We start from the raw sequence: 15,966 nt of genomic DNA on the forward strand, positions 1-15,966 counted from the left end.
TGTGCTTGGAGGATACCGAGGTGGAGAAGACAGGCTCACTTCTGTCCTCAAGAAGCTTACAGTCTAGCAGGAAAAAAAAAAAAAAAACCCAGACCACTTACAATTTGAAAAGCAATTATAAGACATCTTAATCAAGCAATCAAAATCAGTGTCAAAGTAGGGAGACAAATGGATATCCACCTCCTAATATGGACCCAATCCTAGGAAACATTCCTGCCTAAGATGCAGGATCTGAGGGATGAAGAACCAAGGAGGAAACCATCAGACAAACCTAAATTCAAGGTCAGGCTCCGCTGGCAAGAACTTCTTAGAAATAGCAATGTTACGAAAGAAGAATGAACTGTTCCAGGTTAATTGGGCTAAAGAGCAAAGACAACTAAATGGAGAGCATCACCCGGATCATTTACTGGCTTTAGAGAAGGACAGTGTCTGTGAAGCACATCATTGGGACATTTAGCGAAATGTGAATATGGATTGTCTTACACACATTTTATTGTGTCTATTTACATTTCCTGAAATGGTCATCAAATTAGGGTTACATAGAAGAGTATCCTTGTTTGGGGGAAATATATGTAGAAATGTATATGGATAAAAGCTTGTATTTACAACGTAATGTCAGATGGTTCAGCAACTACTGTGACAAAATGTTAATGAATGGGGAATCAGGGGAGAAATTTAGGGTTGTTCATTGACTTATTCTTGCAACTTTTCTGTAGGTTTGAAAATTTTCAAAATAAAACATTGAAAAAAGAAAAAATATAATTGGCTTTTTAAAAGTATGATAATGATATTGTAGCTATGATTTTTAAAGTCCTTATCTTTTAGGGACATTTGATACATAAAACATTTTCAGATGCAATAAAATGATCTGTATTATTTGCTTAACAATAATACAGGAGGAGGGATGTAGTTGGAAGTTCAGGTGAAACCAGATCCTTGTGCATTGATAACTGAAGTTGTGTGATGGGGAAGTTCTCTTGTTTTTTCTTGCATTTGAATTTTCTATAATTAAAAAAGTGTTGTTTTTGAGAAAAGCAGTTACAAGAAATATGATGAGTGTCAGAAGGAAAGTATGGGTCTGGCAGGGGAACGTAGTCCAGTCTGAGGGGTTTGAAAAGTGAAAGTTGCTCAGTCGTGTCTTTGTGACCCCATGGAATTCTCCAGGCCAGAATTCTGGAGTGGGTAGCCATTCCCTTCTCCAGGGGATCTTCCCAACCCAGGGATCAAACCCAGGTCTCCCACATTGCAGGCAGATTCTTCACCAGCTGAGCCACCAGGGAAGCCCAGTTTGGAGAGGTGTGGAACAGGTTTTCTAGAAGAAAAGAGTGTTTAAGCAGAGATTTAGAGCGAGTAGGGCCAAAGTAAGGAAGAGCTCTGTAAGCCAATGGTCCAAAAGGTAGGAGAGTGAGATGCAGTGTGGTGGAGTTCATAAGATCCAGGTGGAGATGAGAAGCCAGCTGGGGAGTGGAGATGGAGCTAATGAGGCTCTTGCAGTCCACCTAAGGCGTTGTATTTTATCCTAAGAGCAATGGAGTGCTTGCAGCAGGGAGGTGACAGGATCAGATCTGCATCTGAGAAAGGCCACTCTGGTGCTTTGTGGGCTAATAGGAAGGTACCAGGCTGGGGACTGCTGTAAACTCCTGTCCTGTGAATAGCATCCGAATCACTTCACTTCCTTGAGCCTGCCTGACTCTCCCTTCCCAACTAAGGGATGGAAGTTCCGTGCCAGGTTTCAAATCTGGGACTAGCCCATCCCCAAAGCCCTACAGCTCTCATCCCATCTCCAATTTCCATTCCCTCCGTCATCATATGGAAGCTGTATGGCTGATGGTTAAGGGTTCAGATTCTGGAGCTGAGCTGCCTGGAGTCAAATTCCACCTCTGCCCCTTACTAGTTGATGACCTTGGACAGACTTCTTTAACTTCCTCATGTATAAAATAAGGATGATAATATTATTACTTACGTCACAGGGAAGTTGTGAGGATTCAATACATTGATATATATCAAGTGCTTAGAACAGTGCCCGACCTGTAATAAGGACTCAATAAGTCTACTCTGAAATAGGTAAGGGAGATTAAGAGGAAGAAACTTCCAGTCGTAAGATAAATGAGTCATGAGTGTGAACTGTACATTGTGCAGAATACAGTCAATGATTATGTGATATCTTTGTATGGTTACAGATGGTAACTAGACTTATGGTGATCATTTTTGAAATGTATAGAAACAGCAAATGACTATGTTATGTACCAGGAGCCAACACTGTTGTAGGTCAATTATCCTTTAAAAACAAACTAACTAATAGGAAAGGATCAGGTTTGTCATTACCAGAGGAGAGGGAGTGAGAATTGCATGAAGGTAGTCAAAACGTAAAAGTTATAAGATAAATAAATACCAGGGATGTAATGAGCAACATGACAAATTTAGTTAACACTGCTGTATGAAAGTTATTAAGAGAGTAAGTCCTAAGAGTTCTCATAACAAAGACATTTTTTTCTATTTCTTTTATTTTGTATGTATGTGAGATGATGGATCATGTGTGGATCATGACATACTGTGGAAAGCTCTTAGAGAGATGGGAATACCAGTCTTATCTGTTTCCTGAGAAACCTGTATGCGGGTCAAGAAACATCAGTTAGAACGCTGTATGGAACAACTGATCAGTTCAAGATGGAGAAAGGAGTACGACAGGGCTGTCTGCTGTCACCCTGATTGTTTAATTTATATGCTGAGCATATCATGAGAAATGCTGGGCTGGATGAGTTACAAGCTGAAATCAAGATAGGTGGGAGAAACATCAACAACCTCAGATAGGCAGATGATACCTACCACTCTAATGGCAGAAAGCAATGAGGAACTAAAGAGTCTCTTGATGCAGGTGAAGGAGGAGAGTGAAAGAGCTGGCTTAAGACTAAATATTAAAAAAAAACAAAAACAAAAAACTAAGATCATGGCATCAGGCTCCATTATTGTATGGCAAATAGAAGGGGAAAAGGTGGAAATAGTGACAGATTTCCTCTTCTTGGGCTCTAAAGTCACTGCGGATGGTGACTGCAGCCATGAAATCAGAAGACGGTTGCTTCTAGGCAGGAAAGCTATGACAAACCTAGACAGTGTGTTGAAAAGCAGACATTACTCTGCCAACAAAGGTCTGCACAGTCAAGGCTATGGTCTTCCCGATGGTCGAGTATGGTTGTGAGAGCTGGACCGTAAAGAAGGTAGAGTGCTGAAGAATTGATGCCTTCGAACTGTGGTGCTGTAGCAGACTCGTGAGAGTCCCTTGGACTGCAAGGAGATCAAACCAGTCAATCTTAAGAGAAATCAACCCTGAATATTCACTGGAAAGATTGATGCTGAAGCTGAAGCTCCAGTATTTTGGTCATTTGATGCAAACAGCCTACTCATTGGAAAAGTCGCTGATGCTGGGATAGATTGAAGGCAGAAGGGGAAGAGGGTGTCAGAAGATGAGATGACTGGATGGCATCACTGATGCAATGAACATGAACTTGGGCAAACTCCAGGAGGTGGGGAGGGACAGGGAGGCCTGGTGTGTTGCAGTCCATGGGGCCACAAAGAGTCGGACACAACTGGGCAACTGAACAACAGCAAGATGATGAATGTTCAATAAACTTATTGGGGTAATCATTTCAGGATGTCTATAAGCCGAATCATTACGCTGTTCACCTTAAACTTATACAGTGTTGTATGTCAATTATCTCTCAAAAGTCTGGAAGGAAAAGAAGTCTACTTTGTACCAAGTATTGTCCTGGAAGGATGTGGGTGTGAAAGGGAAGAGAAGAATTGAAAGGGAAGATAAAGATCTCAGCTTTACTGGACAGATGGAACACAGGCCAAAAACAGCAGTATCAAAGCTCTCTCTCTTTTTTTAAATTTTATGACATTAAATACACTTGGAAACAACCAAGGTCCATCCATGGGGGAATGGCTAAGGACATCGTAACATCTAGTAATGTTTAAGAGGAGGTTGGAAAAATTCCCATTTTATCATATTAGGTGAAAAAGTCAGAAGTAAAATTGCAAACATTACATGACTTTAACCATATTCTGGAAAGAATAGAAAAAGAAATTCAAAGGAAATATGTTGAAATATTTACAGTGGTTACCTCTAGATGGTGCTATTTGGGTGTGGTTTAATTTTTCAAAAAATCTGTTTTTGAAATATCTAATAATGTGCATGAATTACTTGTGTAATGGTAGGGTTTCAACCTTATTTTGTTGAAAATAAGAACATGGCTTTTGGTTACAAATGACTAATAATGAACATCATTAGCCAGCAGAAAAATGCAAATCAAACCACAATGAGATAATCACTTCACACCCACAAGGATGGTTATAACCAAAACAACAGATAACAACAAGTGTTGATGAAGATGTGGAGAAATTGGAACTCCCATCACCAGCTGGTGGGAACGGAAAACAAGGTAGCCACTTGGAAAACAGTCTGGCAGTTCCTCAAAAGGTTAACATAGAGTTACCCACGTTTCTACAACCCAGTATAAATGTGGTCTACTCATACAGTGAACTGCTGCTGCTAAGTCACTTCAGTCATGTCTGACTCTGTGTGACCCAATGGACCATAGCTGGCCAGGTTCCTCTGTCCATGGGGTTCTCCAGGCAAGAGTAATGGAGTGGATTGTCATGCCCTCTGCCAGGGGATCTTCCCGACCCAGGGACTGAACCCACATCTCTAATGCTCCTGCAGTGACAACCAGGTTCTTTACCACTAGCACCACTTGGGAAGCCCACCGTGGACTATTACCTAGCGATAAAAATGAAGAGGTCGTACTGATGCATTTTTTATATTGTAATTATATTTCTTTATATATCATATTTTGAAAGTAATAAGGCCACCAACTACAAGTTTGAAAAGTAGGGTTGTGGAATTATAGCTGACTCCATATGGATGGCTTGAAATTGCATTTCTGTGGCAACCCACTCCAGTATTTTTGCCTGGAGAATTCCATGGACAGGAGCCTGGCAAGTTACCGTCCATGGGGTCACAAAAAGTCATATATGACTGAGTGACTAACACTTTCTTATATACCAAGAAAACAATTTGGTCAATATCTAAGAATAAGGGGGAGATTATGGTTAGGGGAGAGGGGCTAAAGATATCAGGCATGACTTTTTTCTTATACAAGAACTCTTAGCATGCAGGTATGTTTTCTTTCAGATTGTTTTCTCTGATCACATATATATTTTTTTACCAGCAATCATAATGCATATTCATGATGAACCTTAATTTTTTTACTTAACCTTTCAGTAATCATTTTCCATGCTGTTATACAGACTTTTTGACCATTATTTTTAATGATTATATGATGTTATGGGCCTCCCTGGTGGCTCAGACCTGTAAAGAATCCGCCTGCCAATGCAGGAGACAGGTTCAATCTCTGGGTCAGGAAGATCCCCTGGAGAAGGAAATGGCAATCCGCTCCAGTATTCTTGCCGGGGAAATCCTGTGGACAGAGGAGCTGGTGGGCTACAGTCCATGGGGTTGCAAAAGAGTCAGACATGACTTAGCGACACAACAATAACAACATTACATAGAACACACCACAACTTACTTAACTCATTCCCTATTAGATGTTTAAGTTGATTCCAACTTTTTACTGTAATGAACCATGCTTATAATTAACATCTTTGTTCACATTTTCCATCATATTTTGGACTACAATTGACTGTTGAACTAAACAGATTTGAATTGCACAGGTGCACTGAAATGCAGATTTTTTTCAGTAGTAAATGAATCCTTTCAGGAGGAACTGCAGGGACTAACCATGAGCAGGAAGGGGTGACTGTAAGTTAGAGGTGCATCTTCTACTGCTCAGAGGGTCAGCACTTCTAAACCTCCCTGCGTCCTGGATCAAAGAATCTTTATTGTTCTTGAGAAACATTATGAAGTCATTTCCTTTCTCCCTGATTCCTAATGAGGTTGAGTATCTCTCTCTTTTTTACAGTATCCCAATGAGCCTATGGGGTCGCACAGAGTCAGACCCAACTGAAGCGACTTAGCAGCAGCAGCAGCAATGAGCCTTTCGGGTAGCACCTATTGTGCGCTAAATGGCTCTTTCCACCGAACCTGTTATTGGAAGGTTGAAGCCATAGAAAGGTTGATGAGGGCCTGAGCTAGGCCAGTGGTAGTGGGAAAGGAGGAGATGGGGATGAATTAAAGAGACTTTAGGCAAAGACTAATACCCTCTGTAGGATGAAGTACCAGTTGAAGGAAGGGTAACGGAGAGGGAAGATAACTGACTCAGACTTGACAAGCCTAGAAGTTTGGTCATCACATGAGAGAACCCAGAGAAGAAGCAGATTCAATTCAATCTGGGGTATGTAGATTCTGAGATGCCCAAGGATGTCCAAGTGGTGACTGGTGTCATGGATGCTGTGGTACATTGCCCAGATCCCTCTTTCAGGGCTGAAATGCTCGTTCCCCCATTTCTGGACATTTGGTGGCTGAGGGTTCTTAGTTGAGTCCCTCTCTGTATTTGCCCTCAGCTGAAAAGAGCCACCTGGCCCAAGGTCAGATTGCCTTCCTCGGCAGCCAACATCAACGACTGACCAGTGTAGAGATACACCGGCCAGCACCTTTGCTCAAGGCAGGACCACATTCCAGAGCTCATTGTAGGACTGGTTGCAGCTTTTTGAAATTAATTAATTAATAAGTTTTTTTTTGTTGTGCTGGGTCTGTGTTGCTGCATGGAGTTTTCTCTACTTGCAGCGAGTGGGGGCTACTGTCTAATTGCTGTGCACGGGCTTCTTATTATGATGGCTTCTCTTGTGGAGCACAGGCTCTAGGGATCTGGGCTACATACAGTAGCCATAGTGTGCAGGCTTAGTTGCCCCAAGGCATGTGGAATCTTCCTGGACCAGGGAGCATTAGCTCTGGAGCTTAGTGCTCTAATTAGCATTAGCATTAGGACCATCCCCTGCATTACCATGTGGATTTTAACCACTGGACCGCCAGGGAAGTCCTGTATCTTTTGTTTTGACCGTTTAGTTCTTTCATCTGCCCAACTCTCCTTCCTCCCCTGCCCTACTGATGTTGACCCCCAAGAATTCTCCCCAGTTCACTTCCTGCTTGCAGATCTCCACCCCAGAGTCTGTCTTCAGGGAACAAACTTTAGACAGTTGGAAATACCTATCTGGCTTGGGAGGAAAATTTGTTTGAGGGATGGAGATTTGGGGACCATTAGTTATAGCGAGGATGGTGGACGTGGGGCAGTGGGCAAGATGATGGGAGATGAGGGGCCAGAGAGCAGAAACTTCATCTTAAGGAATAAAGGCTTACATGGAAGGGGAGGAAAAGGACTAGACAGAGAAGGGAGCAGAGGCATGCCCTGCAGGGTTGAGACTGGTCTTTTCTAAACGGGCCACCAGTCTGAGCCTTTCCAGGGTGACTGAGCCCAGACCGCTTTTGATTTTTTCCCCCAAAGGTTTATTTATTTTTTTTGGCCATGCCATGCAGCTTGTGGGATCTCAGTTCCCCACTAGGGATTGAACCTGGGGCCATGGCAGTAAAAGCATAAAGTCCTAACCACTAGGCCACCAGGGGACTCCCACAATGTGATCATTACAAATACTTCCATTAATTAATTATTTTAACAGTGATAAGAAAAAAACTCAATCTATATATAATCTCATTGGAAACAAAATTAAAAGTATAACATTTAGGCCCTTCATGAATATTAAGCCTGCTCCAAAAGTCTTTCCAGGTCACTGGTTTTCCTACCTTTCCCCGTAGCAAGCCCGCCAATCACTGACCTGATCAGAATTAGAAAACAAAACCAGAAAAGAGCAAATGTTGGTGAGGATGTATAGAAATGAGAGCCTCTGAACATCACTTATGGGAATACAAAATGGTACAGCTGCCGTGGAACACGATATGGCAATTCCTCAAAAAGAAAAAGTAGTATTACCGTCTGATTCAGAAAATGTTGCCTCTGGGTAAATTCCTCAAAAGATTGAAAGCAGGGTCTCAAAGATGTTTATAGCAGTGATACTCACAGTAACCAAAAGATGGAAGCAACTCAAGTGTCCATCAATGGCCGAATGGATAAACAATATGGTCTATACATACAATGAATATATTTCGAGTATATCAGCAATGGATGTAATTCAGCATAAAGAAGAAAGAAATTTTGATACATGCAAAAACACGGAGGAAAGCAGAGAACAGTTTGCTAAGAGAAATAAGCTAGTCACTAAGGGGCAAATATGATTCCAATTATATTAGATAATATAGAATAACCAAATTCAGAAAAACAGAAAGTAGAATGGCGGTTGGCAGGGCCCACGGAGCAAGAGGAATGGAGAGTTAATGTGTAGTGGGTAAGGGGTTTCAGTTTTTCAAGACGAAAAGAAAGTTCTAGAGAAGGACAGTGGTTTTAGTTATACAACAATTAATGTATTTAATGCCACAGAACTGTACACTAAAAAGTGATTAAGACAAAAAAATCATGAAGATGGTACATTTTATGTTATTATTATTATATATATATTTTTTGGCCTCACTGTGTGGCCAACCAAGGATCAAACCCAGGCCTTGGCAGTGAGAGCATGAAGTCCTAACCCCTGAACCACTGGGGAATTCCCATGTTATTTGTATTTTACCACACACACACAAACAAACCAAAAACGTGATTGCCACAAGTTCCACTCTTGTGAGAGTGCATCCATTCCTGATTTGCCTGGACCAATCAGACCTATGTGACTTTGAGTAATCCACACTCAGCAGCATCGCAAGCTGCAAGCAAGTGGCACTCAAGGTACATCTGAGCTTAAGAACCAAAAAGTGCTATAGGTGATCTGGCACTTTATAAGTCACAACTGAAAAATGAATTACTTGTGGCTGGTGACTAACAAAATAATTAGCTTAACAGTTCAGTTCAGTCGCTCAGTCATGTCCGACTCTTTGCGACCCCATGAATCGAAGCACGCCAGGCCTCCCTGTCCATCACCAACTCCTGGAGTTCACTCAGACTCACGTCCATCGAGTCGGTGATGCCATCCAGCAATTAGCTTATACTCACTACCAAAAACAAGTTTGCAAATAACAAAAGTGGACAGCTTGAATCAGGTATTACAAAAACTCAAGTTCTGATTTTGGAAGGATTAGCCTCTTTGACTTGGATAATCAGTGCCTTTTGGGAAAAAAAAGAGAGAGAAGAACCTGAATTGGTGTCAGTGGACTTGACAGCCAGTGGTGACTGGAAGAAAGTACAAAGATAGTTATATGATCATCATGGTGGTGGTTTAGTCTCTAAGTCATATCTGATTCTTGCGACTCCATGGACTGTAGCCTCCCAGGCTCCTCTGTCTGTGGGATTTTCCAGGCAAGAATACTGGAGTGGGTTGCAGTTATGTGAATGGTACCTTACAGTTGTACAGTCTACAACCTGTACAACCACACTAAGCTCCCTGAGTGGTTATCAATGAGTTAGAGGAACACGTAATCACCTCCCAGTGTGCTCAGAAATACAAGAGAGAGGGGATGGACTTCCGTGATTACCCAGGATAGGGACCAAGAGTTTTGTTATTTGAAGATAGCCTCATAGGTGGTTACATGAGGGAGTCTCCAGCTGATATGCGGCCAAATGTATATTTGCTGGTGTGTGTGCGTTTGGGAAGCAAAGGCAAATGTTTATTTGTTGGGCCCCTCCACAGTAGGTGAGAGCAGAGGGAAAAGCTTTGTCCCTAGGACCAGGAACTATGTGTGACACCCTTGGCTGTTAGAATGGTGTTCGAACAACTCCCATAGATTAGGGAGTTGTACAACAGTGTACAACACTCTTCCACAACAGATGTGAGGGACTGTGGGCTGTGAGGGTTGGAACTGGATCCTGAGAAGCTGACCTCAGGGGCAGATGAGCCCCACCCTGTGCAGTGGTTTAGCCTGGTCCTGTCCCCACTGTCGCAGCTTCAGGAGGGCCCAGAGCAGGAGTTAAGGGCTCTGGGATCTGTGGGTGCCCTGGGTTCCCTTGTGTGTTGGGGTTGGGGGACACTGAGGAGCCTTCTCGGGCTGTAGTTAGGCCTCCTCTGAGGGGCTGAGCTGGGGTCCAGAGGCTTGGGTTCTGGCCAAATGCCTGCTCCAGTGCTGAGAGCAGTCAGCCTCAGCACCAGTCAGCCTCCCAGCCTGGCTCTTAGTTCTCTAACCCTCCCCTACCCCACCTCAGCTCTCCAGAGCCCTGTCTCGATAGGTCTTTCCCAGGCAGGTGCATAGACTGGCAGAACCCAGGGGAGAAAGCAGCTCCATTCCCTCCCCACGACCCTCTTTGCCCCCTTTTACAGCCTCTTTCCCAGGGGGTCCTTTGTGGAAATGGAGTGAGAATAGAGTAAGCCTCTGGCTCTTTATTAAAGATGTGTGTGTGTCTGTGTGTAAGGAGAGGGAGAGGACGCTGAAAAATGAACGTGTCCCTTTTCCAATTTCCCCACAGCTCCCACCTCCCAGCCCCACTCATCTGTGCAGGTGGACCTCAGGCTTGTCATTAAGTCTCATCTCTGACACCTCAGCAGCTTCCATGCCGAGGGCACCTCTGTCTCCCCTTTCCCTCCCCCGCCGCATTTCATCAGCTGCCTCTGCTGTCCAGCATCCCTGAAGCTGCTCCCTCCCACCCCAGCGCTGGCCCTGAGAACCAGCCCTTCACAAAGTAGCCCCCCAGCCCCACTCCAGTCCGGGCACTGAGCTCCTAGAGAATAGGAGGAGAGAGAGGAGGGAACCGGAAGAGGAGTGCAGAGAGTATAACTGAGTCTAAAAAGATCAAGATTAGGGAGGAGACTGTCCAGCTATTTTATACTCATCTATTCTCTCAGCCACTTGCCCATCAGCCTGTCTCTGTGTGTGTGTGTTTCTTTGATTATGATTTTTTATTCATCCATTCATTCTTCATTTACTGATCAAACCCCAGTCAAACAGAACTGCGAAACAATTTACACGCAAAAAAATTTTCCGAGCTCTGGTTTTGGGAACTTCAATTTTCAGCTAATACTCTCATTCTTGTTTCCGTTCTCTGTCCAAGGATGGTTTATACCATCTGCTTGACTAATACCCACACGAGGCTGCCCACTGAGAATTGTGGGAGGGATTCCCATGGTTTCTCTGCTCTTGAGGGGCCCTCAGTGATGCTTCCTTTCCTACTCCCACACCATCCACATGCTCAGACCTTCCCCACTTTTCTCCCCTAAGCTCCTACCTATTCTGCTCCTCCCGCCAGACCCGCCCCATCAGCCAAGCTCCTACTCCACCCAACCCCCTTGATTTCCCCCCACCCCACCCCGCCTCCGCCCCGCCAATAATCTTTGAGCTCTCCTCATCCTTCTTTCCCTCTGGATTCTGATTTCTCCTTCCCGGAAAGGCCACCATCAACTTTGGTGGTGGCAGGATTTGACCCCTGCCTTCTCTAGCTTATATGGGCTTCTCTCTTTCCTGCATCTGTCGTCTCTTCTGCTTCCACCATTTCCTTCCCTTAGCCCACAAACCCCATCCCTACTCCCCCTCTTCCCACCCCTACCAGCCCAGGCTCCTCTCGGCAAAGCCCCATTTCAGAAGGAGGATCTCTTTTCTCCCTCTCTCTATGCCTCCTTTTCACTTCCTGAGTGCGTGAAGTTGCTTCCGTCATGATGGATTCTTTGTTACCCCGTGGACTGCAGCCTGCCAGGCTCCTCTGTCTATAGGATTCTTCAGGCAAGAATACTGGAATGGATTGCCATGCCCTCCTCCAAGGCATCTTCCCGATCCAGGGATCAAACTTGCATCTCTTGTCTCCTGCATTGGCAAGCGGGTTCTTTACCACTAGCGCCACCTGTTGGCATGTAGGTTCTTTGCCAGTAGCGCCACCTTTCACTTCAGTTCAGTTCAGTTCAGTCGCTCAGTCGTGTCCGACTCTTTGCGACCCCTGAAGCGCAGCACACCAGGCCTCCCTGTCCATCACCAACTCCAGGAGTTTACTCAAACTCATGTTCATCAAATCGGTGATGCCATCCAGCCATCACATCCTCTGTCGTCCCCTTTTCCTTCTGCCCCCAATCCCTCCCAGCATCAGAGTCTTTTCCAATGAGTCAACTCTTCGCATGAGGTGGCCAAAGAATTGGAGTTTCAGCTTCAGCATCAGTCTTTCCAATGAACACCCAGGGCTGATCTCCTTCAGAATGGACTGGTTGGATCTCCTTGCAGTCCAAGGGACTCGCAAGAGTCTTCTCCAGCACCACAGTTCAAAAGCATCAATTCTTCGGCACTCAGCTTTCTTCACAGTCCAACTCTCACATCCATACATGACCACAGGAAAAACCATAGCCTTGACTAGACAGAACTTTGTTGGCAAAGTAATATTTCTGCTTTTGAATATGCTATCTAGGTTGGTCATAACTTTCTCTCCAAGGAGTAAGCGTCTTTTAATTTCATGGCTGCAATCACCATCTGCCGTGATTTTGAAGCCCAAAAAAATAAAGTCAGCCACTGTTTCCACTGTTTCCCCATCTATTTCCCATGAAGTGATGGGACCCGATACCATGATCTTCGTTTTCTGAATGTTGAGCTTTAAGCCAACTTTTTCACCCCCCTCTTTCACTTTCAAGAAGAGGCTTTTGAGTTCCTCTTCACTTTCTGCCATAAGAGTGGTGTCATCTGCATATCTTAGGTTATTGATATCTCTCCCAGCAATCTTGATTCCAGCTTGTGCTTCTTCCAGCCCAGCGTTTCTTATGATGTACTCTGCATATAAGTTAAATAAGCAGGGTGACAATATACAGCCTTCAGTATCACAGTAATCCAAGTCTATGCCCCAACCAGTAACACTGAAGTAGCTGAAGTTGAACGGTTCTATGAAGACCTACAAGACCTTTTAGAACTAACACCCAAAAAAGATGCCCTTTTCATTATAGGGGACTGGAGTGTTTCTTGACTGGTGTAACAGGCAAATTTGGCCTTGGAATACGGAATGAAGCAGGGCAAAGACTAATAGAGTTTTGCCAAGAAAATGCACTGGTCATAACAAACACCCTCTTCCAACAACACAAGAGAAGACTCTATACATGGACATCACCAGATGGTCAACACCGAAATCAGAATGATTATATTCTTTGCAGCCAAAGATGGAGAAGCTCTATACAGTCAGCAAAAACAAGACCAGGAGCTGACTGTGGCTCAGACCATGAACTCCTTATTGCCAAATTCAGACTTAAATTGAAGAAAGTAGGGAAAACCACTAGACCATTCAGGTATGACCTAAATCAAATCCCGTATGATTATACAGTGGAAGTGAGAAATAGATTAAGGGCCTAGATCTGATAGATAGAGTGCCTGATGAACTATGGAATGAGGTTTGTGACATTGTACAGGAGACAGGGATCAAGACCATCCTCATGGAAAAGAAATGCAAAAAAGCAAAATGGCTGTCTGGGGAGGGCTTACAAATAGCTGTGAAAAGAGGAGAAGTGAAAAGCAAAGGAGAAAAGGAAAGACATAAGCATCTGAATGCAGAGTTCCAAAGAACAGCAAGAAGAGATAAGAAAGCCTTCTTCAGCGATCAATGCAAAGAAATAGAGGAAAACAACAGAATGGGAAAGACTTGGGATCTCTTCAAGAAAATCAGAGATACCAAAGGAACATTTCATGCAAAGATGAGCTCGATAAAGGACAGAAATAGTATGGACCTAACAGAAGCAGAAGATATTAAGAAGAGATGGCAAGAATACACAGAAGAACTGTACAAAAAAGATCTTCACGACCCAGATAATCACAATGGTGTGATCACTGACCTAGAGCCAGACATCCTGGAATGTGAAGTCAAGTGGGCCTTAGAAAGCATCACTACGAACAAAGCTAGTGGAGGTGACGGAATTCTAGTTGAACTATTCCAAATCCTGAAAGATGATGCTGTGAAAGTGCTGCACTCAATATGCCAGCAAATTTGAAGAACTCAGTAGTGGCCACAGGACTGGAAAAGGTCAGTTTTCATTCCAATCCCAAAGAAAGGCAATGCCAAAGAATGCTCAAACTACCACACAATTGCACTCATCTCACACACTAGTAAAGTAATGCTCAAAATTCTCCAAGCCAGGCTTCAGCAATATGTGAACCATGAACTTCCTCATGTTCAAGCTGGTTTTAGAAAAGGCAGAGGAACCAGAGATCAAATTGCCAACATCTGCTGGAACATCGAAAAAGCAAGAGAGTTCCAGAAAAACATCTATTTCTGCTTTATTGACTATGCCAAAGCCTTTGACTGTGTGGATCACAATAAACTGTGGAAAATTCTGAAAGAGATGGGAATACCAGACCACCTGATCTGCCTCTTGAGAAATTTGTATGCAGGTCAGGAAGCAACAGTTAGAACTGGATATGGAACAACAGACTGGTTCCAAATAGGAAAAGGAGTATGTCAAGGCTGTATATTGTCACCCTGCTTATTTAACTTATATGCAGAGTACATCATGAGAAATGCTGGACTGGAAGAAACACAAGCTGGAATCAAGATTGCCGGGAGAAATATCAATAACCTCAGATATGCAGATGACACCACCCTTATGGCAGAAAGTGAAGAGGAACTCAAGAGCCTCTTGATGAAGGTGAAAGAGGAGAGTGAAAAAGTTGGCTTAAAACTCAACATTCAGAAAACGAAGATCATGGCATCGGGTCCCACCACTTCATGGGAAATAGATGGGGAAACAGTGTCAGACTTTATTTTTCTGGGCTCCAAAATCACTGTAGATGGTGATTGCAGCCATGAAATTAAAAGACACTTACTCCTTGGAAGGAAAGTTATGACCAACCTAGATAGCATATTCAAAAGCAGAGACATTACTTTGCCAACAGAGGTTCGTCTAGTCAAGGCTATGGTTTTTCCTGTGGTCATGTATGGATGTGAGAGTTGGACTGTGAAGAAGGCTGAGTGCTGAAGAATTGATGCTTTTGAACTGTGGTGTTGGAGAAGACTCTTGAGAGTCCCTTGGACTGCAAGGAGATCCAACCAGTCCATTCTGAAGGAGATCAGCCCTGGGATTTCTTTGGAAGGAATGATGCTAAAGCTGAAACTCCAATACTTTGGCCACCTCATGTGAAGAGTTGACTCATTGGAGAAGACTCTGATGTTGGGAGGGATTGGGGGCAGGAGGAGAAGGGGACGACAGAGGATGAGATGGCTGGATGGCATCACCAACTCGATGGACGTGAGTCTCAGTGAACTCCGGGAGTTGGTGATGGACAGGGAGGTCTGGTGTGCTGTGATTCACGGGGTCGCAAACAGTTGGACACGACTGAGTGACTGATCTGATCTGATCTGATGTACTCCTTTTCCTATTTGGAACCAGTCTGTTGTTCCATGTCCAGTTCTAACTGTTGCTTCCTGACCTGCATATAGGTTTCCAAGAGGCAGGTCACTTCTTAGATCACTACAGTTAATTAGGATTTTGTCTCCCCTTTTCCATGAAATGGCTCTCACTAGGGTAATCAATGAACTTTATATCTTCAAATTTAATGCTTTTCAGTCAGCTCTTATTTCATTTGTCTACAATGCAATATTTGATATAATACACTTGATTCCCTTTCTTGAAACCTGTTTCTTTATTGTCTTTGAGACATCTTTGTCTCTATGTTCTTATACATTTGTAATAATGTCTTCCTAGCATTTCTACTTAAGAAGTCAGATTGACCTGGCATTCTGCTCTAAAACCATAGAAATGTGGGATAGAAGGCTTTAGGTTTTTTCCTTCCAATTATAAAAAGGTGTGTAGCTGAGCTTGAAAGCAACAAAGATAAATTTTCAAGTATCAAAACAACACTACAAAGTACTTCAGTGATGAGTTGGAGTCAAAGTTCTGTTGCCCATGAAGATGTCGAAATCTAGGCTTTGGGGCTGGACTTACAACGTTAGATGTTGGGGCAAGAGTCAAGACCACAGGCTAGGATTGGGCTCTCTGCATAAAACTGAGGGAAGGAAAGAGCTATAT

The sequence above is a fragment of the Bos javanicus genome, chromosome 3, assembly GCF_032452875.1.
Source record: "Bos javanicus breed banteng chromosome 3, ARS-OSU_banteng_1.0, whole genome shotgun sequence".
NCBI classification, from domain to species: Eukaryota; Metazoa; Chordata; class Mammalia; order Artiodactyla; family Bovidae; genus Bos; species Bos javanicus.